The sequence below is a fragment of the Erythrolamprus reginae genome, unplaced genomic scaffold, assembly GCF_031021105.1.
Source record: "Erythrolamprus reginae isolate rEryReg1 unplaced genomic scaffold, rEryReg1.hap1 H_12, whole genome shotgun sequence".
Taxonomy (NCBI): Eukaryota; Metazoa; Chordata; class Lepidosauria; order Squamata; family Dipsadidae; genus Erythrolamprus; species Erythrolamprus reginae.
Window position 1 is genome coordinate 671519 of NW_027248465.1, and position 13929 is coordinate 685447.

The window sequence follows — 13929 nt, forward strand, 5'->3', positions numbered from 1 at the left end:
GGGAGAAGTCTATTGTAGATAATGTAAGGTTGAAGATTTTGGGATTGGGGGAAGAAACAACAGAGTGAATTCCAGGCCACTCTATTGCTGAAATTGCATTTTCTGCAGTCTAGTTTGGAGCGATTTACATTTAGTTTGTATCTATTGCATGCTCTTGCGTTGTTGTTGTTAAAGGTGAAGTAGTTGCCAACGGAGTACATTGTGATGTATGATTTTATGAGCAACAGTTAAATCAGTTCGGAGGCGGCGTATTACTTTCAAATGATGATACCAAAAATGGACTGTATATTCACTAATTAACTCTATGCATACATTTACTTCCTCTGGCTCTGATTTGGCAATTGAAGTCAATAAAGAGAATGTTTAGCATTATATTTGATAAGTTGACTGCAACATTTATATAAATAATTTGGTTTTGCATGGGTTTTACTGTATCTTGTGAGATTATGAGCATCTCTATTGGGTTGGCAGTATTACAGGATCGATATGACATTAATAATCCTGTGGAATAGACAGTCACCTTGTACAAATATGATAGATCCCACAAAATAATTTATATATGAAAATATTTTTGTACTGCTTTAAAATGAGCACAACATTATGTCCCATTTAAATGCCAGTGTCAAATGAGATAACAATGATTTTCCTCCCATTTATCTTAATATATCAACTGTGCGTTGGTGCTTTTTGAAAGAGAAAGAGATGAATTGAGGAATCTGCCACATATAATATAGATCCTGGACCAGGGAACAGGAGGGAAAGATAAGGGAAGTGAGCTACTGCTTTATAGATTAGCTTCTTTGTCCTTCATATGCACAGGAATCTGTTCCCCAAATATTGCTTCTTTTGTTTTTCATAGCAATACCAGTAATGCAATTATATTTCTTGGGCATCATACAACTCTCAATAATAAATTCTTTGAATTTAGTTAACCTGGTTTTCTGGTATCTTCAGTATTGAAGATGTTGATAATATCTTGTCTTCATTCTCACAGTGGATCTACTTCCTATCTATTGTCTTTCTACCCAGACATGAATGGAAGAAAGCTCCATTTTTCAGATGAGAGACCTGCCTCTGAGCACACTTATTTTGGAATGGACCTACACCTGCTTTTAACATTGTTGTTGTCCTCTACCAACAATTTGTAATACATTAAGGCCAGTGTTGCAAATACAGAACTAAAGAATTCACATGCCTTCTGTGGAACTAGAGGGTTATTAGAACTAGAAGGAAGTTTAAGCAGATTCTGTGACATTTGTACTCTTAAGAGCAAACAGAATATATTGTAATTTCTAGGGTTCCTAATACTAAAAAGCCCAGGAAGTTTATGGAACTCCCTCAATGTGCTAAAGTTTCTTAGCTCACAGCATTTCAAGGAATTGGATTTAAAAATTGGTTCTGTGACTTTTCTCTGAAAGTGTAATTTGTATGACGGTAAGACATAGAATGGAGTTCCATATAATACACATGTCTTAAAGAACCCACAGTTATTCATTATTGGACTTCTAGACCATTCAGAAGCCGTGATTCTCAGCCATTTTATGATGGCGCAGAAATCAAGCAAGAGCCAAGGATAAATGCACGTAAGAGAGGGGGAGGATGGGAGAAATGTGGAAGATTTTTTTGAGAAATAACTCTTGAAACAATATCCTGTAAAATCTTAACAGGAAAACTGATAAACAAAATAATGTGTTTATGGAAAAAAACCTCCTTATGTTTGGTTCCAAAAAATAGTGCTTTCTATGATAGGAACATGAGAACTGTGGGAGAACTCATTTTTCTTCACTGTTAATATCTTTTTCACTGCTGTGATTAGTTGATGAAATAACATCGATGAGCTATAAGTTGGCATGGAAGGTGCTGTAATACTTGTAGTTTGGAGTTGAAACTCTCATTGTTAAAGGAGACAATCACACCTTGACTTTTAGATATGCTCACAAATACATGCATAGCATTTTTGGTTAATCGTTACAATATTGCTAATGTTTTTTTCTGTTCCAGCAATGGAAAATCCTGAAGTGCTTGTAGGCAGCTGCAGTACTCAGGATGATGAACATTTATACAGTGTAAAACATCATCAATGTGCCAGCTTCTGGAAGATCAGTTAAGAAGAAAACTTAATTTTTTCTTTATGAATCCCTGTGAAAAATTCTGGGCCCGAGGAAGGAAACCGTGGAAGCTGGGCATACAAATTATGAAAATAGCTATGGTCACTATCCAGGTGAGATACACAGCTGCAGTACAATTATTACTTACACATTTTTAGCTACTGCTATATAAATTCAAGAAATTATAACCAGTTGAGTGACAACCTCTGATTTACTGCTTCTTTAGAGACTTGTGTTTTTAGAACCATCTGTACGGTTGGTATTTGAAACTTTCAGACCTTAATACAGGCAGTCCTCGACTTATAACCATTTGTTTAGTAACTGTCTAAAGTTACAAGGGCTTGGTCATATGATTAGAATTTGGGCGCTTGACAGCCAGCATATACTAATGATGGTTGCAGCATCCTAGAAACATGTGACCTGCATTTGCAATCTTCCCAGTTGGCTTCCAACAAGCAAAGTCAATAGGGAAAGCTGGATTTATTTAGCAACCACATAATTCAATCAATTACTGCAGTGATTCATTTAAAAACCATGCGCCCCCCCCCCCACATATTTAAAAATAAAATCAGGTACAACTCATGTAATAATTGCCTTGCTTAGCAATAGAAATGTTGGTCATAATTGTGATTGTAAATCAAGGACCATCTGTAAGTATTGAAATGACCTGTGTTCTTACACACTGAATATTTTGGAAGAAAATATTTTTGTCAAGTATTTAGTATTGACAAATTTAATAATATTATATGTATCTTCATCATATGTTCTTCATCTGTGTTGCAAAAGAACTCTCATAAGTGTCAGCTAACATAGCTATCTCGTTTAGGAATTATAGAACTTTTAGTCCAAATATTTGATGGATGCTGGATTGGGGTAATGAACAGAATAGGCTATTAGTCAAGTGGAGACAATGAACAATATCAAGATTATAGTTGCAGTTTCATTTCATTATTATATATGTCACTCTTCAGCCTTCTACTAATTAAATGCTCATTGTTCACCAACTATAAGGAAATCTGTGTGTACAGAATATAGTATGAAAATGTCCAATATGAACTATACTAATATTATATTATGTTTTTATTAGCAAAACAGATCCAAGATCAAAAAGAATAAAATAGTCATGATATTGAACTGGGCTAAATTATAAGTGTAACATAGTTACATAAATATAGGAGGAGTCTTTGACCACTGAATGAAAATAAAAGTTGTAAATCGGAGGGATGGTACCCAGCTCTTTTTTCCTATATGTTCAATTCCTGATTTATTTACCTTTCACACTCTCAGGGTAAAATGAAACTACCAAGAGAATGAGTAGGGAATGGTGGTAGAACTACTGTATTTTTCGGAATACTGTATACAGATAAGAGGCACCCTTTTCCTCCCTAAAAGAGGCTGAACATTTGGGTGTGACTTATACTTTGGATGTTACTTTTTCAAAGTTTTTTTCCCCAGCCCTAGCAAGGTGCTGACAATCTTCTCTGCTTCCTATGCCCTCCGAAGAAGGTTTTTTCCAGCCCTAAGTCTTTGCAGGCTTGCTTTCATTCCTACCCCCTCTGAAAAAGGCTTTTTCAGCCCTAACCAGCGGATAAAATAATGTGTTCGAGCTGAACTGACTAAGAACACTAACCAGATGCATACCTGATAGGTAGATTCCCCCCCTCTATTTTACTCCCCCGAAACTAAGGTGCGTCTTATACTCCAGTGTGTAGCTACGAATGCTCCATCAATTAAAAAATTTAATGTACTTGTGGTCAGAATGGACTTTTTGAGTATTTTAGCTGAAGAATTCCCTTTCTATTGATATTTTCAGCTTGTAGTTTTTGGTTTAAGCAATCAAATGGTGGTTACATTTAAAGAAGAAAACACGGTATCCTTTAAGCATCTATTCCTGAAAGGCTATGTGGACAGCATGGATGACACCTATGCAGTGTACACGCAAACAGAGGTCTATGACCAGATCTCTTTTGCAATAAACCAGGTAATAGTTATTTATCTATCTATCTATCTATCTATCTATCTATCTATCTATCTATCTATCTATCTATCTATCTATCTATCTATCTATCTATCGGCTGTATGTTCCAGCATAAGTCTGGAATGACTCAAGCAATTTTAAACAAGCTTGGTACACAGATGATTTACCCTCTGGAAACAAATACTGTGGGAGTAAGACACCCTAGTACCCCTTAGTGTGTGTGTGTGTTCCAGCATAACTCTGAAACATCTGGGCCATTAATGAGAGCGAGTGCAGCGTCCTAGAGTGGACATTGTCTATGATTCACTTCTGTCACAGCTTCCTCTAGAAAGCCAGCCATGACATTTGCCCTCCACTGGGCCAATGGGAAAGCACTTGATATTCCCTTCTCTTGACAGAAGGTGGGCCAAAGTGCCATGATTGTAGAAAGGGTGGGAAAGAGGAGTGCGTTGGAGGGGGGAGGGACAGGGCAGGGGTGATGGGCATGGGAGTAGGGGGAAGAAAGGCCCCTCTCAATGACTCCTTGTTAGAGGCAGATGACGCCCCCTGGTGGATTTGGGGCAAAGTGCCAAGATTGTAGAAAGAGCGGAAAGAAGATCACATGGGAAGGGGAGGGCAGGGGTGATAGGCATGGGAGTAGGGGGCAAAAGACCCTTCTCAATGGCTCCCTGTCAGACAAATGCTTTGAGGTCTATAAATACCCGTGTAGCGCTGGGTTTTCAGCTAGTATTTTATAAAATATTGTACACTGAACCTAAACTAAGCTTGAAAAAGCCAAGTCAGTATATGTAAACAGATATGAATGGAAGGAAAATCACATTGGTTTCCTATACCATAGAGCTTGCATTGGCTCTAATGAGGCAAGAGATGCAGACCTTTTAATTCCATAGTAACCTCATCAGATAAAGGTAACACAGGCAATTGGCCCATAAAAATGAGGTTTTCTATGACTGAATCCATTTCACCGAGTTTTAGTTGAAGCTTAGTCTTTGTAATTCTATTCATGAGATCAATAAATCTGAAAAGCAGTATGTTCCATCGCAGACATTCTCTTGCGTCTCCAATTAGTTCAGTTTTAATTATCGGGCAGCTCCATTAACTGGTTGTACCTTGTCGCTTAGTTCTTACAGCTGCGTGCTAATTCGGTTGGAAATCACGCCTACGAAAAGAAAGGATCAGAAAAGACGCCCATGGCCATATGTCAGTACTTCTACAAGAGAGGAATTATCAGCCCTGGAAATGACACTTTCGATATTGACCCAGAAATTGAAACTGGTGATATACTGAACTACTCAAATCAGATAGATTGTTTCTGTGTGAGAGAGAAGAATGAGAGTGGGGTGGGCGGAGGTCAGAAAGAAAGACAACTTGAGCAAAGTCATAGTGTTTAAAAGCAAACACATAGTAATTTCCAGTATCATTACAATATAATGGGTAGACACTTCAGATGTTTTATTTGTACAGGAAGAAATTCAACTACTGCAGATAGTCCTCACTTAGCAATTGCTTCATTCAGTAACAGTTCAGAGTTACGACAACAGTGAAAAGGTATATTTAAGACCAATCCCTGAACTTGCAGCTATTGCAACATCCATTGTCACCTTCTCAGCTTGTTTCCAACAAGCAGAATCATTGTGGAAAATGGCAGGAAGTCACAAAAGTCACATGCCATTTTGCTTAACAACCTGAGGTGATTTGGTTAATGACTGCAGTGGAACTGTCATGGGATGTTTCACTTTATGACTATATCACTTAGTAACTGTGATTAGTAAGTGAGGACTACTTGTACATTAGAGTCTTGTTTAAGTCACGAAAACTGCAGTAGTGGTGCTTCATTTAATTCCTTGCCCCATTTCACTCAAATGATGTCAGCTTCCGTCAGACCTAATATATTCCATATACAGTAGATGTACATTGTTTATATCTATGGAGATTCTCAGTCATCCAGGTTATGGTTGTCCTGAAGGTGCTTTTTCAAGAAGTAACTGGACTTTCTGGTTTTTCTTTGAAGATGTTTTGCTTCTCATCCAATAAGCTTCTTCAACTCTGAGCTGAAGAAGCTTCATGGATGAGAAACAGAACATCTTGAAAGAAAAACCAGAAAGTCCAGGTGCCTCTTGAAAAAGCACCTTTAGGGTGTACGTGGTTTAGTTTCCAAGTGGCCTGATACCCTGCTGATAAAAATGGCTGACTCATAGCCCAGTGTGTTGACTTTATTGTATCTGAAGCAGGTTCTTCATACTGGTAATTATTGAACAGGGTTAAGGGTGCATCTACTTGCAAGATACTGTAGTATAATCAAAATTGAAGCAATTGATGTCCCTCATCCACAAAAGTGTCTTGCCAACTCAACATTGCAAACATCACCAACACTAATTGGTGATTCAGGTTCATGGTGAACTTTACTATTAGGAAAAGTGAGGCAGTGCCCTCAGACTGTAGACATGTGATAGAAAGCATTAGTAACCTGTTGGATGACATAAATGTTTGCTGTGGGGATTATTTTGCGCTCTTACTTTTGCCCTGAAGTATTGAAGAAAATGTCACCTTACAATGCACTTACAAATCCAGTTAGCTTACCTGCCTGAGCCATTCATGTTTATGTACTTTAGGCAAATACCGAAATATATTGGCTGACTCTACTGGCCTCTGAAACTTTGTGAATAAATTTGAGTGGACAGTCTTAACTGTTCAACATGAACATTGATTACTGAACATATAGAATTATTGGTAGTGTCTGTTATGAGAATTCAGAAGCATTGTGACTTATTTTTGGAGTTTGGAAATAGTGACATAAATAATAATCTCTTAGCGAACTAATATAGTAAACATATGTGCACAACATTTCCAAACAATACCAAAAGCTGAATTCTGTAAGGATATCTTAGCTTAAACCTCTTGGGTATGAAAGATATTAAAGGACTGTTGAAAGATTGAAGGTCTTTTCTTGATATATGTATGCAATTACATGAACCAATGTGTAACATATACAAATAATTACACTACAAGAACTTTCTGAATTACTGTTTCTTCATTTTATTCAGATGGAAGTAATTCATAACTGCATTGAAACATCATTCTACAGTCATAAGTAGAAGGGCCTGTAACCATAGAAATTAGGGTATTAGGGTACTGATCTGTGGATCAAGTATAAAATTTCCTTTTTGGGTTTATTTTTAACAAGCAGATATTTTCAGGGATTCTTTATCAAATAAGAATTCCCATAAGGCAGAAGTTCAGTAAATATATGCATTAAATTAATGAAAAAACATAGCTGCTTTTTTCTTGCAAGTATGAAGAAAGATTTTACATCTCGTATTATTTAGATAAGACTAATAGTGACCAGATTGGATTTAATTTCCTTATTACTGATTGTCTGACTTCCTCATCTTATTAAATATTGAGTATTTTCTATATGCCGTAAAGCATCTGTCTTCCCACAGAGTGTCTTTATGTGGAGCCAATACTACCTCTGGAAAATGGGACACTGAGGAAGACTCCTTTCAATTTTACTTTGGACTTCCAGAGGTGAGGAGAAATAAAAGTTGCTGGCATTCTTGAATATTTTTGGTAATGGTGAAATAAAGCTCCGGTCTCTGTTCTAGACTTGTAACTCTGGCACTCACGTTCAAACTGAAGGCCATTAATCTCCAGACCGTTCGACAACATGAACTCCCAGACTGCTATGATTTCACACTAACAGTAAGTACAGAGGTGGAGTCCTTGGAACTTTCTGAGCTTGGTTGTTTATGTACAGATAAACTAGGAAGCAAGTAAAAAAAATTGAACTGATGAAGACTTGTAATTAGTCATTTTCTGAAGGGCAGGTTTGGGATGGGAGAAATGGGCCTAGATTGTGTTAGCTTTTTCTTAAAGTGGACTACAGTAGTCCCTCACCTATCGCTGGTGTTACGTTCCGGACCTGGCCGTGATAGGTGAAATCCGCGATGGGGAATTTATCGACTGATAGTACTTATTTAAGTATTGATATGGTAATTGTTTGGTAAGTTTTCATTGTTTTAAGTGTTTATAAACCCTTCCCACACAGTATTTATTTTAGATACAGTATTTAAATACAGTATTTACAATTTTAGATATATATTTTTTTAAAAAAACCTGCCGATCGAGTTTGGTTGGCTGTTTAAATCTGCCGATCGCCTTCCTCAGAAACCCGCGATGAAGTGAAGCCACAATAGGTGAAGGCCGGTATAGCGAGGGACTACTGTATTGCAGTATATACATTAGCAACTTAGAAGTAGAGAATAAAGTGAAATGATAACGCTGAAGCTAATCAAGAGGCAGGCACCAATGATTTATTGGTATCAGAGATTTGCCTGCCCACAACTGCAAATACCCATTTGTTAAAACAGCTATTCTTTGTGTGTGTGTGTGTGTGTGTGTGTGTCCTACAATTCACATTAATTCTCGCGGTAACTCACCTACTCTTCTTTTAGTTAAGTTCAAAACATAATTCTGTATAGTATTAGCTTTTTGACAATAATATTAACAATAATATTAATACTTTTATTATGCGTGTAACTATATTGTAATTGTACATTTTAAAATTTGTTTCTATTTATTTTTGGTTGACTGTGGCTGGCGATCAACTTGAATACTCCTCAGATGGAAAAGTGCAATAAAACCCAAATAGTGATAAGAATAGCAATATTTCTGAAACAACATTAAAAAGATGAAGACATTGGGTCATGTTCTCTTGTTAAGTTTTGTTCGAGGATTATTCAGATATAGTCTTCCTTTATTCTATTTCTCCACCTTATTTTTAAACTGCTTAGATTTGGGGGAGAATGGTACACTGACAGAACTAAACTAACTCCAAGCATTTTCTGTTTTCTACAAAATATGCTTTTTATATGCCATCACTGCTTCAAAGTTATACTTCAAGCTAACTATAAGACTTTATGGCTTTTTTGAGAAGAATAGTAGATAGATAAATAGATGGATGGATGGAAGGTAGGTAGATAGATAGATATAGATTTTTATTTTATTACCAAGCATTAGGTATAAACTATTCAGATTCTATCTGAACTAACGAGTGTTTAGAAATAAGAATAATAGCATCTTTTGTATCTCCACAATATCTACAGATACTCTTTGATAACAAAACTCATAGTGGAAGAATTAAAATAAGCCTAGACAATGATATTGCCATCAAGGAATGTAAAGACTGGCATGTTTCTGGATCAAGTAAGCTTAAAAAACATACTTTTGTTATTACTTATTTAGTGCTTATTAGGTTTTATTGAAGGCCTAGTGATGCATGAAGTTAAATATAGTATTTGCTATGATCTGTAGTAACTATATTTTTAAAAGTATGTTTGTCAACTGAGCACGCAATTTGAATATGTGTGTTACATCATTTCACCTATAGTCCTTAAAAAAGTCTCTTTCTATATGGTTAATATTTACATTACTGGCGAAATTCAAAATTTTTCCCTACCAGTTTGGTGGGTGAGGTTTGGTGGGCGTGGCAAGGAAGGATACTGCAAAATCTTCATTCCCACCCCATTCTGGGGCCAGCCAGAGATGGTATTTGGCGGTTCTCCTAACTAGTCAAAATTTCTGCTACTGGTTCTCCAGAATCTGTCAGAACCTGCTGAATTTCACTTCTGATTTACAGTATATTAGAAGGGAATTCCCCACAATGGGAAATTTGCCCCAAGTGCAAATAACTATATAACTTGAGGGAGGAGGGGTCCTCTTTAGACTACCAAAAGTGTGAAGCATTCTCCAATTAGTTCAGTTTTAATTATCGGGCAGCTCCATTAACTGGTTGTACCTTGTCGCTTAGTTCTTACAGCTGCGTGCTAATTCGGTTGGAAATCACGCCTACGAAAAGAAAGGATCAGAAAAGACGCCCATGGCCATATGTCAGTGCTTCTACAAGAGAGGAATTATCAGCCCTGGAAATGACACTTTTCATATTGACCCAGAAATTGAAACTGGTGATATACTGAACTACTCAAATCAGATAGATTGTTTCTGTGTGTGTGAGAGAAGAATGAGAGTGGGGTGGGCGGAGGTCAGAAAGAAAGACAACTTGAGCAAAGTCATAGTGTTTAAAAGCAAACACATAGTAATTTCCAGTATCATTACAATATAATGGGTAGACACTTCAGATGTTTTATTTGTACAGGAAGAAATTCAACTACTGCAGATAGTCCTCACTTAGCAATTTCTTCATTCAGTAACAGTTCAGAGTTACGACAACAGTGAAAAGGTATATTTAAGACCAATCCCTGAACTTGCAGCTATTGCAACATCCATTGTCACCTTCTCAGCTTGTTTCCAACAAGCAGAATCATTGTGGAAAATGGCAGGAAGTCACAAAAGTCACATGCCATTTTGCTTAACAACCTGAGGTGATTTGGTTAATGACTGCAGTGGAACTGTCATGGGATGTTTCACTTTATGACTATATCACTTAGTAACTGTGATTAGTAAGTGAGGACTACTTGTACATTAGAGTCTTGTTTAAGTCATGAAAACTGCAGTAGTGGTGCTTCATTTAATTCCTTGCCCCATTTCACTCAAATAATGTCAGCTTCCGTCAGACCTAATATATTCCATATACAGTAGATGTACATTGTTTATATCTATGGAGATTCTCAGTCATCCAGGTTATGGTTGTCCTGAAGGTGCTTTTTCAAGAAGTAACTGGACTTTCTGGTTTTTCTTTGAAGATGTTTTGCTTCTCATCCAATAAGCTTCTTCAACTCTGAGCTGAAGAAGCTTCATGGATGAGAAACAGAACATCTTGAAAGAAAAACCAGAAAGTCCAGGTGCCTCTTGAAAAAGCACCTTTAGGGTGTACGTGGTTTAGTTTCCAAGTGGCCTGATACCCTGCTGATAAAAATGGCTGACTCATAGCCCAGTGTGTTGACTTTATTGTATCTGAAGCAGGTTGTTCATACTGGTAATTATTGAACAGAGTTAAGGGTGCATCTACTTGGAAGATACTATAGTATAATCAAAATTGAAGCAATTGATGTCCCTCATCCACAAAAGTGTCTTGCCAACTCAACATTGCAAACATCACCAACACTAATTGGTGATTCAGGTTCATGGTGAACTTTACTATTAGGAAAAGTGAGGCAGTGCCCTCAGACTGTAGACATGTGATAGAAAGCATTAGTAACCTGTTGGATGACATAAATGTTTGCTGTGTGGATTATTTTGCGCTCTTACTTTTGCCCTGAAGTATTGAAGAAAATGTCACCTTACAATGCACTTACAAATCCAGTTAGCTTACCTGCCTGAGCCATTCATGTTTATGTGCTTTAGGCAAATACCGAAATATATTGGCTGACTCTACTGGCCTCTGAAACTTTGTGAATAAATTTGAGTGGACAGTCTTAACTGTTCAACATGAACATTGATTACTGAACATATAGAATTATTGGTAGTGTCTGTTATGAGAATTCAGAAGCATTGTGACTTATTTTTGAAGTTTGGAAATAGTGACATAAATAATAATCTCTTAGCGAACTAATATAGTAAACATATGTGCACAACATTTCCAAACAATACCAAAAGCTGAATTCTGTAAGGATATCTTAGCTTAAACCTCTTGGGTATGAAAGATATTAAAGGACTGTTGAAAAATTGAGGGTCTTTTCTTGATATATGTATGCAATTACATGAACCAATGTGTAACATATACAAATAATTACACTACAAGAACTTTCTGAATTACTGTTTCTTCATTTTATTCAGATGGAAGTAATTCATAACTGCATTGAAACATCATTCTACAGTCATAAGTAGAAGGGCCTGTAACCATAGAAATTAGGGTATTAGGGTACTGATCTGTGGATCAAGTATAAAATTTCCTTTTTGGGTTTATTTTTAACAAGCAGATATTTTCAGGGATTCTTTATCAAATAAGAATTCCCATAAGGCAGAAGTTCAGTAAATATATGCATTAAATTAATGAAAAAACAGCTGCTTTTTTCTTGCAAGTATGAAGAAAGATTTTACATCTCGCATTATTTAGATAAGACTACTAGTGACCAGATTGGATTTAATTTCCTTATTACTGATTGTCTGACTTCCTCATCTTATTAAATATTGAGTATTTTCTATATGCCGTAAAGCATCTGTCTTCCCACAGAGTGTCTTTATGTGGAGCCAATACTACCTCTGGAAAATGGGACACTGAGGAAGACTCCTTTCAATTTTACTTTGGACTTCCAGAGGTGAGGAGAAATAAAAGTTGCTGGCATTCTTGAATATTTTTGGTAATGGTGAAATAAAGCTCCGGTCTCTGTTCTAGACTTGTAACTCTGGCACTCACGTTCAAACTGAAGGCCATTAATCTCCAGACCGTTCGACAACATGAACTCCCAGACTGCTATGATTTCACACTAACAGTAAGTACAGAGGTGGAGTCCTTGGAACTTTCTGAGCTTGGTTGTTTATGTACAGATAAACTAGGAAGCAAGTAAAAAAAATTGAACTGATGAAGACTTGTAATTAGTCATTTTCTGAAGGGCAGGTTTGGGATGGGAGAAATGGGCCTAGATTGTGTTAGCTTTTTCTTAAAGTGGACTACAGTAGTCCCTCACCTATCGCTGGTGTTACGTTCCAGACCTGGCCGTGATAGGTGAAATCCGTGATGGGGAATTTATCGACTGATAGTACTTATTTAAGTATTGATATGGTAATTGTTTGGTAAGTTTTCATTGTTTTAAGTGTTTATAAACCCTTCCCACACAGTATTTATTTTAGATACAGTATTTAAATACAGTATTTACAATTTTAGATATATATATTTTTTAAAAAACCTGCCGATCGAGTTTGGTTGGCTGTTTAAATCTGCCGATCGCCTTCCTCAGAAACCCGCGATGAAGTGAAGCCACAATAGGTGAAGGCCGGTATAGCGAGGGACTACTGTATTGCAGTATATACATTAGCAACTTAGAAGTAGAGAATAAAGTGAAATGATAACGCTGAAGCTAATCAAGAGGCAGGCACCAATGATTTATTGGTATCAGAGATTTGCCTGCCCACAACTGCAAATACCCATTTGGTAAATCAGCTATTCTTTGTGTGTGTGTGTGTGTGTGTGTGTGTGTGTGTGTGTGTCCTACAATTCACATTAATTCTCGCGGTAACTCACCTACTCTTCTTTTAGTTAAGTTCAAAACATAATTCTGTATAGTATTAGCTTTTTGACAATAATATTAACAATAATATTAATACTTTTATTATGCGTGTAACTATATTGTAATTGTACATTTTAAAATTTGTTTCTATTTATTTTTGGTTGACTGTGGCTGGCGATCAACTTGAATACTCCTCAGATGGAAAAGTGCAATAAAACCCAAATAGTGATAAGAATAGCAATATTTCTGAAACAACATTAAAAAGATGAAGACATTGGGTCATGTTCTCTTGTTAAGTTTTGTTCGAGGATTATTCAGATATAGTCTTCCTTTATTCTATTTCTCCACCTTATTTTTAAACTGCTTAAATTTGGGGGAGAATGGTACACTGACAGAACTAAACTAACTCCAAGCATTTTCTGTTTTCTACAAAATATGCTTTTTATATGCCATCACTGCTTCAAAGTTATACTTCAAGCTAACTATAAGACTTTATGGCTTTTTTGAGAAGAATAGTAGATAGATAAATAGATGGATGGATGGAAGGTAGGTAGATAGATAGATATAGATTTTTATTTTATTACCAAGCATTAGGTATAAACTATTCAGATTCTATCTGAACTAACGAGTGTTTAGAAATAAGAATAATAGCATCTTTTGTATCTCCACAATATCTACAGATACTCTTTGATAACAAAACTCATAGTGGAAGAATTAA

At 36.4% G+C, this 13929-nt stretch overlaps 1 pseudogene; it reads left to right on the plus strand.

The window, feature by feature from the left end:
• Positions 1–1834: 1834 nt before the first annotated feature.
• The window catches only part of LOC139155351 (mucolipin-3-like), a 38310-nt pseudogene continuing 26215 nt past the window's right edge, over positions 1835–13929 (plus strand).